Genomic DNA, 12,730 nt, shown 5'->3' with positions numbered 1-12,730 from the left:
GTAGAAACAGGCGATCATTTGCTTCGATGTGCTTCGTGCACGAATCACTTTAGTCGGATTTGGCTCGTCTTGGAAGACCCATACAGTGGATTGATGTTTTGTTTCGGGTGCATACGCATAGATCCTAGATTGGCCACGTGTAGATGTTGTACACAGTTTTTGATGCACCGCGATTGTATTTGTTGAGCATTTATTTGCACCAATTGACACGAGTATCTTTTTGAGCTTTTGTCAAATTATGCGGGATCCAACGCGAACAAATTTTTTTCACAGCTACATGTTCATGCAATATCTTATGGATGCTCGTCATACTAATCCCCAATGATGTATCAATTTCGCGATAAGTCTTATGATCTTCCATTACTAGTTTTTGCACAGCATAAATGTTTTCTGGCACAACTGAATTTGGACGACCTTCACGACTTTCGTCGCTGAGCGAACGGCGGCCTCGTTGGAATTCGTTATACCAGCGTTTCACTATGGCAAAGGATAGGGCTTCATCGCCAAAAGTGAAGTAAGTTGATCGATGCACTCCGGTCTTGATAATCCTCGTCGAAAGTCGTAAAAAGTCATCGCACGAAAGTGTGCACGAGATTAATCCATTTTTTCCCTGAGACAGAATTTTCGATTCACTGTATAGAATACCAAGTTATGGTCAAACGACAAAATGTTCTGAAGAAAGTTAGCGTTAAAAGGGTCAAACTTGCAAATGGAAACGTCAGATGGCGCCTAAAGAACTTAGTGTTGTCAAAGATCAAAATATATATAGCAACCCTCGTATTTATATTTGTGAACAGAAAAAATTGGTTCAGTATTTACGAAGGAAGCGCAATATCTCTTTCAAAACAATGTTTGGTGTTATAATTAATCTTCGAATGTTTTGGTGTTCATTTTCTTTCAAAAGTGTACGATATGAGCTCTTTCTGGAAACCGTAAGTTTCACCTGGATCCCGCCGAGATACCTGTAGCTGTAGTGTCGTCACATGAGCTATGGTTCATGATGATAATAATTTGAAAAAGTTTTTTCTTCGAAAAGGACAAATGTATTGAATAACTAATGTGTATTCCCCGAAACTAAATGACTTTTGGATGGTTTTTTTATGTTAAACCTATTATACCATAGTTTCCTTAAAACCTGTGAACGGTAATTTCAATCGAACATCGCCGATTAAATACCGGTTTTTATGGATCGCAAATAGTTTCCTTCAAAGTAAATGAAAGATCTTTCCGACGAATGATACCTTACCGACGAGGAAGTAATGAGCCGTTGAAGTGTGTTAGAGGAACATATGAAGAGCATTATTACGGAATAATATGCATAATGATGGATCTTAGATATTGTACTGTTATAAAAAATGCTCTCTCATCGATTAGTGTGTACTGTACTCTCATAAATTAGGCGAGGCTTTGAAACATGAAAATTGTCATTCAGTCTCAGTGAAAAGTGTCTAAATCTGAAATTTGAAAATGTTGACAAAATTAATAGCAATTAATTATTAATTTATAGTCATTTAAAATTTTTGTGGCATCTATTTTGTTCCTTTTGACAAATCCTGCACAAACATCTTCATTGATGCTCTTTGTAAGATAAATTATTATTATTATATCTATGCCCATAGAAAAACTCCCAGTCGACTGTCATTAATTATTTGAACCTGTCTTGCCTGAATTCGATGCCTTGTGCCTCTAGGGATCATCGTTCTCTCAAAAACCGTGAAAATTTTCGGGTATGTGTCCTTACTTCGCAATACGAAGCATGGATAGGAACTGCCCCCCCTCCCCCAATACGTTGACGTGTTAAGTAACACGCTCTGGGGCATATTATTAGAGTATAGTATTAGATGAGTTATACCCTCACCTATCATACTATCATGCGTCATGGTTTTGTGTTTGTTTTGAATATTATAATAAGATATTATAGTTAATGCCAAATTTTGCCAACAAAAAATTTTTGTTTGACCAAAAGAACGTTTTCCCTGCAAATCTAACTGTGCTCCTTTTCTCCCTATTTATTCATGAATAAAAATTTTTATTGATCCTCAGGCTTCCGCTACCTCTATCTGATGAATAATATCCATGCTGCTTCTGGGAATTACCGTCTCGTATGTGTGTTGATGGACTACTGTTTCGCCCCCAGTCCTGAAGGCGTCTTCAGTTGGAGGCCCTGGAGGCGAAACAGTAGTCCATCAACACACCTAAGCGACAATAATTCCCGGAAGCAGCATGGATCCTTCATCAAGAATGCTTATTGATTCTTCCACTTTACAGCGCTCTTCAGCCTTTCTCAACGGTGTTGTTCCTATAGCCTCATCTCAAGGATTCCATTGTTTACTTTTTGCTCGCATGGCAAAAGGGTTTACGATTATGAATAAAACTTAATCCAGAATTTCAACTGAAATACGAGGTATTAAGTCCCATAAACATTCTTTGACAATTACCCCGGAGATGTTAATCCTTGTTTAGGTAAGTTTATACGTATGCGATCGGAATTTGCTGGCCGCTGCAGCTAAAAAAATTCTCTGAGCGTCTCGAGGTTAGGTATTTAATATTTTATTTAGAGGACAACACCTGATTACTCCTTGACAATAATCGACCAATCAGAGGTGTGGATCTTTATCTATCCCCTTGCTTAAAACTTAAGTGATTGTTGTAGAACGTTCTAAAAGTAGCAGATTCAGTTTTTTCTTAAACTTTTTTTCTATGTTTTTCTACAAAGGTGATCGGATTATAAATACTTTGTCCCTCTATATATAATATTTCCTCTAAACTTAAATTGTAGTTTTTGGACTGCAGTTTTGTATAATACAAGATTCCCCTACCATTTGAAATAATTTTTGAATACATTTTTTCACAAATATTTTCTGTAAAACGGAAAACTCTTAAACGGCGAAGTTTATAACTGGTATCACTTAATATAAAGCTACTTAGACGAAAATCAAAGACTTTTATGGTAAAAAGCAATTACTAGCGCCATTCAAATCCGTTGTGACATATTTTTCTCCATTTGGGCAAAGTTTGTTATCTCTTCACTAAAATCTGCTCCTTAAACTAAAGAATTAAAACAATCGAGAAGTATAATCGCCGTTAAATCTAGCTGTTACTTGTTAAATTAACTAGATAATGACTCTAAAAATTACTGATTGTTCAACAAGAACATACTTTCTCCCTCCCTTCATTTCCTCCAACATAATTATACATTTCTTCCCTATTCTACGTTTGCCTAACGTTCTAGCCTTCGCCTAACTCGTAGCTCCCAGAAACGGGCCCCTGGTCGATATGAAAAAATATCGGTATAGAGCCGTTATGTCGTACAATTCGAAGAGTTTTAGTAATTAGGTCAAATAAATACCTAAGAATGAATTTCAAAGCGGGATCTTAACTAGTGGTTATATCTTCTTACAAATTGCAACAGTCACACCAAAAGAAAATCCCATTAACCTCTTTCCGAGATAACCTGGACTAAAATGTTTTTCAAGACTGGTTGCCACTTCCTTCAAAGTTATCTACATCACACCCCGCACACAAAAATAGTTAACACCTAAAGAGCCCTAAAAAAGCAATTTAAAACACCATATGAAGAGCCTCAAGGTCGTCGCAGTACTAATACCAAATCATTAGTCATTCAAATTAATTACGGTTGAGAATATTTTCTCGAACTACATAGATGTCGCCTCCCATCAGACGTCGTAATCTCCTTTTAAAATGTATAAAAACAATTCAGCTATCACTTGAATAAGAATGATAACAATTGTAAATTTCTGGTTTTTTTCAAATTTTGATAATATAATCAAGCCCATTTTTTCCCGAAATAACAGTTGCCATGAAATTGGAGTATGAGGAAGATATAATTATTTCAGGGCTCTCGGACAGGTTTTTGGATTTACTCGATCGATAATTTTTATTGGGTCAGTTAGGATATCAATGTGGGAAGCATGGAATTTAAAAAGTATTACTGATAAAAATCTGGCGATAAAAAACACAACCTTTAAAAGAGGTATCTTAATTTTTAATCTGCAGCTAAACAAGCATATCGATATGACGTCTGAAGAAGTTGCATTGGGCACATATACAAATTCTAATTAGCTGCGAACAGACGGTAGAGGTTTTCTGAAGATAATATTTTCTTCGCTTTCTGTTGATTTGCGTGATTGAAATGGTCATTTTTTACATTGAACATAAAAAGAATCAAAAATTAAAAAAATGAAAGAAAATCGAGTTGATCACCAATGAAGTTCCTGGAGGAAACTTTTTCTCCTAAAATTGGCTGTTTAAGTTTCTTCACGGAGACATTCTTCGCGTATTTTATGAATTTATAGGGAACTCATTTTGGGAATTGATGACACTTAACGTATTTATTTTCCAAAACAAGGAGTTACTGTCGGAAGACAGGTCACTAACTTGGGAATTTTGATTACAAAAAAGCAATGTCACCTTCCGCGATTGTGCTAGTCATTAACGTTCCGCAAAACCAGTGGCTAGGTAATATTCTAATCAACGTAGAGCTTCGGATATCGGCGAAATTATTAATATAAATTTATTAAATTTTTTAGATTATATACTCTCTTTAGGTATCTCATGGCATTGAAACGAGTTTTAACGCGAAAAAAACTCATTTTCCGGAGGAGGTACAAAGTAGTGTAGGAACGAAGTTATAACTACCAGCAAAGAGGGATGGATGTTGAACGATCTGAAGAAGGCTTTATTGCATAGTGGGGTGCCAGGTTATGCTTTTTAGCCGAAACTAAGAAATATAGGGGCTCAGTCTGTGTACATGCAGAAACTAACCTAAACGGTAGACTACCAATTATTCAATTGTGTTCATAACAAATTTATCATATCTCAAGGTGTTGTCAAACAATATGGCTCTTCGTTTCCTAATCATTTCCTTTTTGGTTTTCCCCTGTACTTCAGCGCCAGGTTTAAGAGGCTCTATTTTTCTCTGGTCTGCTTTTCCTATTGATCATGACCCTAATCTATAGAGTGCCATACTCCACCCGAACGTCTTCGCGTATTGTGCCCATGTTATTGAGCTAATTTCTTTTAGGCGCAGTACATGCCTCTTTGAGTTAAATTTCTTCTTAGTTTGAGCTATTCTTCGTTTGGTATCCATAGTGCTCCTTCCATCTCGCTTCGACCTAAAAAGCCGAGTTATTATATATTACTGAGTGTAAGAAATTATATGGTTTATTATTAATTAGAGTAGTCTACCAGTCAAGGTTATTTTTTATGAATTTTGAAATTATTATGACTATGTAAGTCTTGCAATGTTTCTAAGACCCACCAAAGTCTGGAAACTAAATAAAAACTCTAAAACGTGGATTACAAATTAACATTCTTCGACACCACATACTTCCTGTCTCCTTTCCTTCATTCCAGCTTGCATTTTATTTTTCCCTTCTCATCAGTAGTCAATATTCTCCCGCCTATCTAAGTCTTGAAAATTTCATTGGCTCGCCATTTGTCCTGCATCCGCTTTTCATGCCTTTGTTGAGTACCACCAACAATAATCTCTCTTCCATTGCCTAGGATTTCTTCGTTTGTTCTTATTTTCTTCCCTTTCATCTTTTCGATCCACATCTACATACAGTTCAGAAACCTTGAATCTACGTTTATCGTCTTGCTTGAACGAATACAGGATACGAATACCTGTAAGTTGCTTTTCTTTATATTTATGCCCATGATCGCTATCCTAAGCTCCCCCTGCTTTGTGAGAGCTCTTTCACCTAACGGAGATCTTTAAAAAGTCATTCTACTTTTCCCAACTTCTAAAACATATCGGGATGTTGATTTCTATCGAGGATTATCGGTGCCGTATTTGATTAGTGGTGCTTGTTTAGAAACATGCAGGCCAACCTTAGAGTTACGGTGGGATATGATGAATCTTTCGCTTCTCTCGTGGGAGGCGGGTGCAAAACACGGGCCCGCATGTGATGGACAACATTGCGGCATATTTAACCGAACGGTGATAAATCATCGAGTCTCAGATATCCGTTTCTTTAAGTTTTCCATGTCAGTACGATGATGCGAAACAAGATATCTATGTATCTTCACGTCACACAGTTAGTTGTACGTAAATATACTTTAAATTACGAAAGCCTGGCCGAGAAACGACAAAAAAAACTGAATGGACTTTGTAGTCCTCATGATCTTACTTCTGCGAATGTTGTCGCGTTACGATCCGATTTATTTTCAATGCTGGCAAGGCCAGTGTTGTCGGTGCAGAACAACAATATCACAATCACACCCATACGTATGATTTCATAGCTATAAAATTTGATTTTTTCATTTTCCGGTTCACAATAACGTGATCCGAATCCGAAATATTCGTTATTTTACCTCATTGTAAACGTTATGTCAAACTAGGAGATTCTTTCATAGGCATTAGCGATGGTTAGTTTTAATAACTTAGTCATACAGCAATAGTTCGGTTTAGTTTGTGATGGCGGGATTCACCTGGTACTATCAATAAGCCCTAAGGCGTCCTAAATTTGCGTGTTTAGGATCGAGGAGCCTGTTCTATTCTCTGTGCTGTCTGAGAATTTCCAGGAATATCTGTTAGTCTTAAAATCTTAAAGTTTAAATTTCATCCAGTGAGAGTTTAATTTAAAAGTCCTGCATTGATTCGTAATTTATAATTGCGTTCTTGTGTAAAAGTAAATTTTATACGGTCGGGATCAGTTCATTTAGTTTCGGAAAGATATTAAAACTGAAGTCGCGATGTAAGCATGTGGAACAATCATCAGAATTGCCAAAGCTAATCTCAAAGAGAATCTGGTCGAATTAATTAGTATGCCCCATGTTGCATGATTTCTACATCAACAACCCCAACATGTTAAATCATTAGATTGAAGATTCAATCAATTTTCCCCTGTCGATATTTTTGTTCTCCGTTAGGTTTCATTAAAATGAAAGTCATTGTGTGTGGAAAAAGTGCGGCAGTGTCTAGTGATAAATCTTGGAAAGAATATCGTAGAATGGATGTGCTGTTGAATTTGTTTCTGTTTGCGGTGGAGATACCTTGGGGCAGAGAAGGACAAATTAAGAGGCTTTATATGGAAGATAGAAGGTTTATGGAGATACTTTGAACAAGCTGGGAAAGTAGATTGGAGATGTGGTGACGGAATGGAAGGCTGAAGTATGTTGTCAGTAAAATAAAGTTAGATATTCAGGGAAGATGGGCGAAGGAAAGCGTACTTTATAATTACAGACAGTGTAAAGACTCTCAAATCGAAGACGGCAGCAGCGTATAGAGAGAGGTTTTGTATATTTTGTCTTCAAACTTTTGAAGGAGGTGGGATGAGAGATAGTCTCAAAAACTACGACAACACTACCAATTGTATTGATAATGCTTGTAAATGGGGTTTCCCATTTGCAATGACTTTTTTTTTCTTGTGGACTTTCCAAAAAAAAGGCCATGAGTTTATACACTTTTCCCTCCAAACAAAATTGTTTACTTTAATTTTACATTCCCTTAAAAGTTACCCTCTATGGAGAAAATTTTGTTAAAGTGCCTAGGGCTGACGGTGGTATGAAAGCCCCTGCTGTAGGAGGCAGTAAGCTTTCGGAAGGAAAGGATTTCCTACTCTCCCATTGCAACAAAGCAGTGTACATATCCCTGCCTACACTTTCTCCGACTCCATACCTTGCAAAATAATGTGTAACAGTGTCTTGTAGGGAGAGTTTTGAAGAGAAAGATAGATAGGTAGTCGTCTTTATTTTGGCGCGAGATTGAGACTATGGAGTCTCTTCTACCATCCCCCTCCCAAAAAGAGAGACAGTGGCTGGGTTCTTGTTTGGAATGGGAGTGATAAAGAGCACAGCTCCGTGCAATTCAATACAATCCTATTATCCCGCAACCTGCGTGTAGCGCTTTGCTTTTGGAATGGATATTCTATCTCGATGACCAAAAATGGATCATCAATTTCTAATAAGTAAACTCATTGCCTCTAAAATATATATATATATATATATATATATTATATATATGTTTTTATTTATATATATGTTTATATATATATATATATATATATATATATATATATAGTGGGTCGCGGTAGTCCAGGGGGTAGAGCGTTGGACTGCTGCTGACCGGTCCCGGGTTCGATTCCCGGGCAAGGCAATCTGGACACCTGCAGCTTCACCCAAGCTAAAGAGATTTTTCGGGTACCAGATCTTCCTGGGAAACCATAACCGGCACAGGGAAATGAACTGGCCCCCCTACCCTGATGTGTGAATTTCACACGTCGTATAGGGCTTAGTACTGGGTGAACTCTACCATTACCTACTAAACCGACCTTCGGGTTGATTACTGTGTAAATGGTTATATATATATATATATATATATATATATATATATATATATATTTTTTTTTTTTTTTTTTTAAGTAATCTACCGGTTAAGGTAGGTTTTTGGACTGACACAACCACCAAACAAATATTTTATTACTCCTAACAAAACACAAAATCCATCATCCTACTCTATATCAGGTCCCTCTTCATCTCTGAGTACTTTCTTCCTCCCTTCATCCCGTCCAACATCCCTATCCTGTTCCTTCCCTTTCCTCTTTTGCCCAACATTCTACCCTCTATCACAGTCTTCAACATCCCACTGCCGGTCAACACCCCCTTCATCCACTTTTCCTGCCTCCATAGGATTGCTCCCAACAAACCCCTCTCTTCGCCCACCATACCAAGTACTTCCTCATTTGTTTTCTTCTCTGTCCATTTCACCTTCTCCATTCTTCTCCACACCCACATTTCAAAAGCCTCCAGTCTACGTCTATCCTCCTGCTTCAATGACCACGTTTCCGCGCCGTACATAGCTACGCTCCATATCAAAGTTTTTACGAGTCTTTTCTTAACATCCTTACTCAAAGTCCCCGTCATCAACTCCCTCCTCCTTGTGAAAGCCTCTTTGCCTAGCGCAATTCTTCTCCTTACGTCCCTACTACTTTGACCGTGTTGGTCCAAAACACTACCGAGATACGTAAACTGGTCTACCTGCTCTAGCTTTTGCCCTCCTATTTTAATGTTAAGCTTGGCCTTTTTCTTTCTAGAAAATCGCATAACCTTTGTTTTATTAATATTGATTCTCATCCCATACCTGTCGCACTGAATTTCCAATTCACTAAGCAATGCTTGCAGCCCCTTGGCTGACTGACAAACTAAAGCTTGGTCATCAGCAAACCTAACTGATTTTACGAATTCCCCGCCCACTTTCATTCCTACCTCGAGTTCTTCCCATGCCTCTTTGATCATTTCTTCTGCGTACAGGTTGAACAGCAACGGTGATAATGGGCAACCCTGCCTTACACCCCTTCCTAACACTGCCCATCCTGACTCCCCGTTTCCCACCCGCACCTGAGCAGTCTGAGACATGTACAGGTTGCGGATTAGCCTCCTTTCCCTCCAATCTATTCCTATTTTCTGCAATATACTCATTAGTTTTTCCCAATTCACTCTATCAAACGCTTTTTCGAAATCTACGAAACAGGCAAATACCTCCTGGTTGTGTTCTATATTCCTCTCGATTAATAACCTCATTACTGCAATGGCATCACGCGTACCTCTCCCCTTCCTAAACCCAAACTGATCATCCCCTAAGTAATCATTTGCCCTACTCTCTATCCTTTTGTTTATGATCCTGAGAACAACCTTAGCTGCGTGGGATATCAAACTAATTGTCCTATAGTCCTCACATGACGTGGCCTTTACCTTTTTCGGAATAGGAACTAAAACTGATCTCACAAAGTCGTCCGGCCAGATTCCCTCCTCATAAATACTACGGATCAGCCCATATAGCCTCTTCCTCCCACATTTTCCCAAGCATTTCAAAAGTTCCACGGGAATGTTATCTACCCCCACGGCCTTATTTAGTTTCATCTCCCTTAATGCCCTTTCTATCTCATTGTCTAGTATGCCTGGACCTAAGCTATCTTCCTCTACGTCATGTTCCTTTTCAATGTCTAACTTTGTTGGTCTAAGCTCTTTACTATACAGGTCTTCTACATATTCCTTCCATCTCTCTTGGATCTTTCCTGCGTCAACTATTACCTTACCGGCCTTATCTCTAACTGCTATCGTTGATCTCCCTTTCTTACTTCCCGATAAAGATTTAACTATGCTGTAAAGCGCACCGATTTCCCCCTTCCTCTGCAGACTTTCCATATTCTCGCACTGCGTCTTCCACCATGCTTCCTTTGCTTTATTTGTTGCCCGCCTCAATTTATTGTTCAATTCTTTGTACTTCATTTTGCCTAATTCTGTATTTATATTCTTCCATTTTCGCCGCTCATCCATTTTTGTAATCATCTCATCCGTGATCCATGGTTTACGAGTCCTTTTAGCGTTAACGGTTCCAATAGTGTCTTTTGCCGCTTTAGACAACCCTTTCTTGATACATTCCCATTTTTCTTCAATAGTACTTAGCTCTTTACCGTCCTCCATGATTTTCTCTACCGCCTGTTTGTATTCCTTTCTTTTCAACCCATTTAATGCTTCTACATTCCATTTTCTAACTCGCCGCCCCTGCCTTATCTTTTTAAAACGTACGCTACATTTCATAACAACTAAATTGTGGTCTGAGTCCGCATCCGCTCCCGGGAAGCTGTGGGAATTTATCACACTGTTCCTAAACCTGTGTCTAACCAGGATATAATCTAGCCGATATCTTCCCGAGTCACCTGGCATTTTCCATGTATACCTGCGTCTTTTGTGGTGTCTGAACCAAGTGTTGGTGATAACTAACCCCTGTCTCCTGCAGAACTCAACTGCTTTCTCCCCGCGGTCATTCCTCGTGCCTAAACCGTAGTCCCCCACCTCATCACCATCTCTTCCTTCGCCTACTGTCGCATTCCAATCCCCCATCACTATCAAATGTTTCCCTGCAGGAACACATGCAATCATGTCCTCTAACTGATCGTATATCCTATCGACCTCTTCTTCCTTATGGTTGCTCGGTGGCATGTATACCTGGATAATAACTAAGTTCGTCGGTTCTGCTTTTATCTCCACTAGTAGTATTCTATCCGTTACCTGCTCTATGTTGACTACGCTTCTTCCTACCTCTTCATTTAATACTATGGCGACCCCTCGTTGGCTCTCGTCCCCACCGCTGTATATTATTCTATACTTATCACTCCAGTAATCCCCGCTATCTTTCCATCTCACCTCGCATAGACCTAAAATATCTATATTTCCCCTTTCCATCTCTCGCTTAACATTCTCCAATTTCCCCGTCCTCATCATTGTCCTAACATTCCACGTTCCTATTCTAACTAATTTGGTCTTCTTCTCCTGCGTCTTCTGTCCTGCTGCTGCTGGTTTTCCCTTGCAAGGGTTTCGTGGGATGACGACCGCGGAAGCCTTGCCTCCCCCGCTGCCGGGCACGACACACGGCCGATTGGGCCGAGCCCCGTGGTTGCCAGGACTCAAAATATCTCTATTGTCCATCACATTGTTCTTGGGAATGATAATTGAGGTGGTTTCCCGTTGCCTTCCTCAATAGTGTTTTTAACGTGACACCATCACTTACTGGCCGCCCCACTGGGGTCAGACGCCATTGCAGCCGCCTCACTGAGGAACAGACGCTGCGTGGACTACCTTTCGTCTGGCTCCTAACCTTCGACCTATCTGGCATGGGTGACCCTACCAGGAGCAATTTTTATTACTCCCGCCAGTACAGCTCTAGGGGTCATCGGAACGCACAAGCCCTTCCACCACGTCAAGGTTGTAGTCCGGGGAGGGATATATATATATATATATATATATATATATATATATATATATATATATATATAAATATATATATATACATATATATATATATATTATATATATGTATATATAATATTATATATATGTATATATTAAATATATTATATATATATTACTTATTTATCATTTACCATATGCCGTGATCTATTTCGACATTCTGATAAAAATTGCTTGCACTTCATTAGTGCAGTAACGCGAATGGACATTTCATGTCGATTTCTCAGTGCGTGTTAGGTTACAGTTAATGTGCATATTCTTACGGAATCACCAGAGAGAGGAATTTTTATGACGTTGAAAGTGTTCATAAAAAAAATATGCCCGGTCGTTTCCGTGCCTACCGTATTTTATGTGCCCAGGCAGCCAAGGTTATAACTCTGCTCAATCTGGATGTGAGGTCCAAGTCCAAGGTCGTCGGACCGTGTTTTTTTATCCATTTCCATCGTCTATTTGACTCACGTGGAGAAAGGGTGTCCAGAGGCCCACAGCACGAAGTTGGGACATTTCCTATTTTGAGGATGAAATCTCCGAGACAGTCGGAGTATAAATAAGGCTGATTTTTGTGGGTTAAGCTTTGTAGAATGCCATGTTGATGGAAAATAATCAAAATTATAAGACTTTAGCAATAGATAATTAAATTTTTTGCGGGTCATTCTTTTTTAGAATTACTCAGGATCTGTCTTTAAAAATGTGTCTCCGCGGTTCTTTGTTGATTTAATTTTTCACCAACATTTAGCGTCGCAGGGTTGCTAGGCGCGTCACCAGGAAATGTTTCATAATTGTCTCCACTTATTTTATGTATGAGATTCCTTAAAGTTTTAAGGCCTCTTTATTTGAACAAACAAATAACACCAGAAAGTTTAAGCTTATGTTAGTTCTCAACATAACCTCAATTACAATTTTAGCTAAAACTAATTTTGTCAGAACGTTAAAACTGCTATTACTTGTCAGCGTTATC

General features: G+C 38.7%; 1 protein-coding gene across 2 annotated transcripts in view; it reads left to right on the top strand.

Annotated features, from left to right (window-relative positions):
• Positions 1 to 12,730, top strand: part of mino (glycerol-3-phosphate acyltransferase mino) — a 140,246-nt gene that overhangs the window by 67,960 nt on the left and 59,556 nt on the right. The gene's annotated exons all lie outside the window — the stretch shown is intronic.

The sequence above is a fragment of the Hetaerina americana genome, unplaced genomic scaffold (assembly GCF_022747635.1).
Source record: "Hetaerina americana unplaced genomic scaffold, ioHetAmer1.1.p SCAF_2, whole genome shotgun sequence".
NCBI lineage: Eukaryota > Metazoa > Arthropoda > Insecta > Odonata > Calopterygidae > Hetaerina > Hetaerina americana.
The sequence above is the reverse complement of the archived record's forward strand: the minus strand, read 5'-3'. Positions and strand labels throughout refer to the sequence as shown.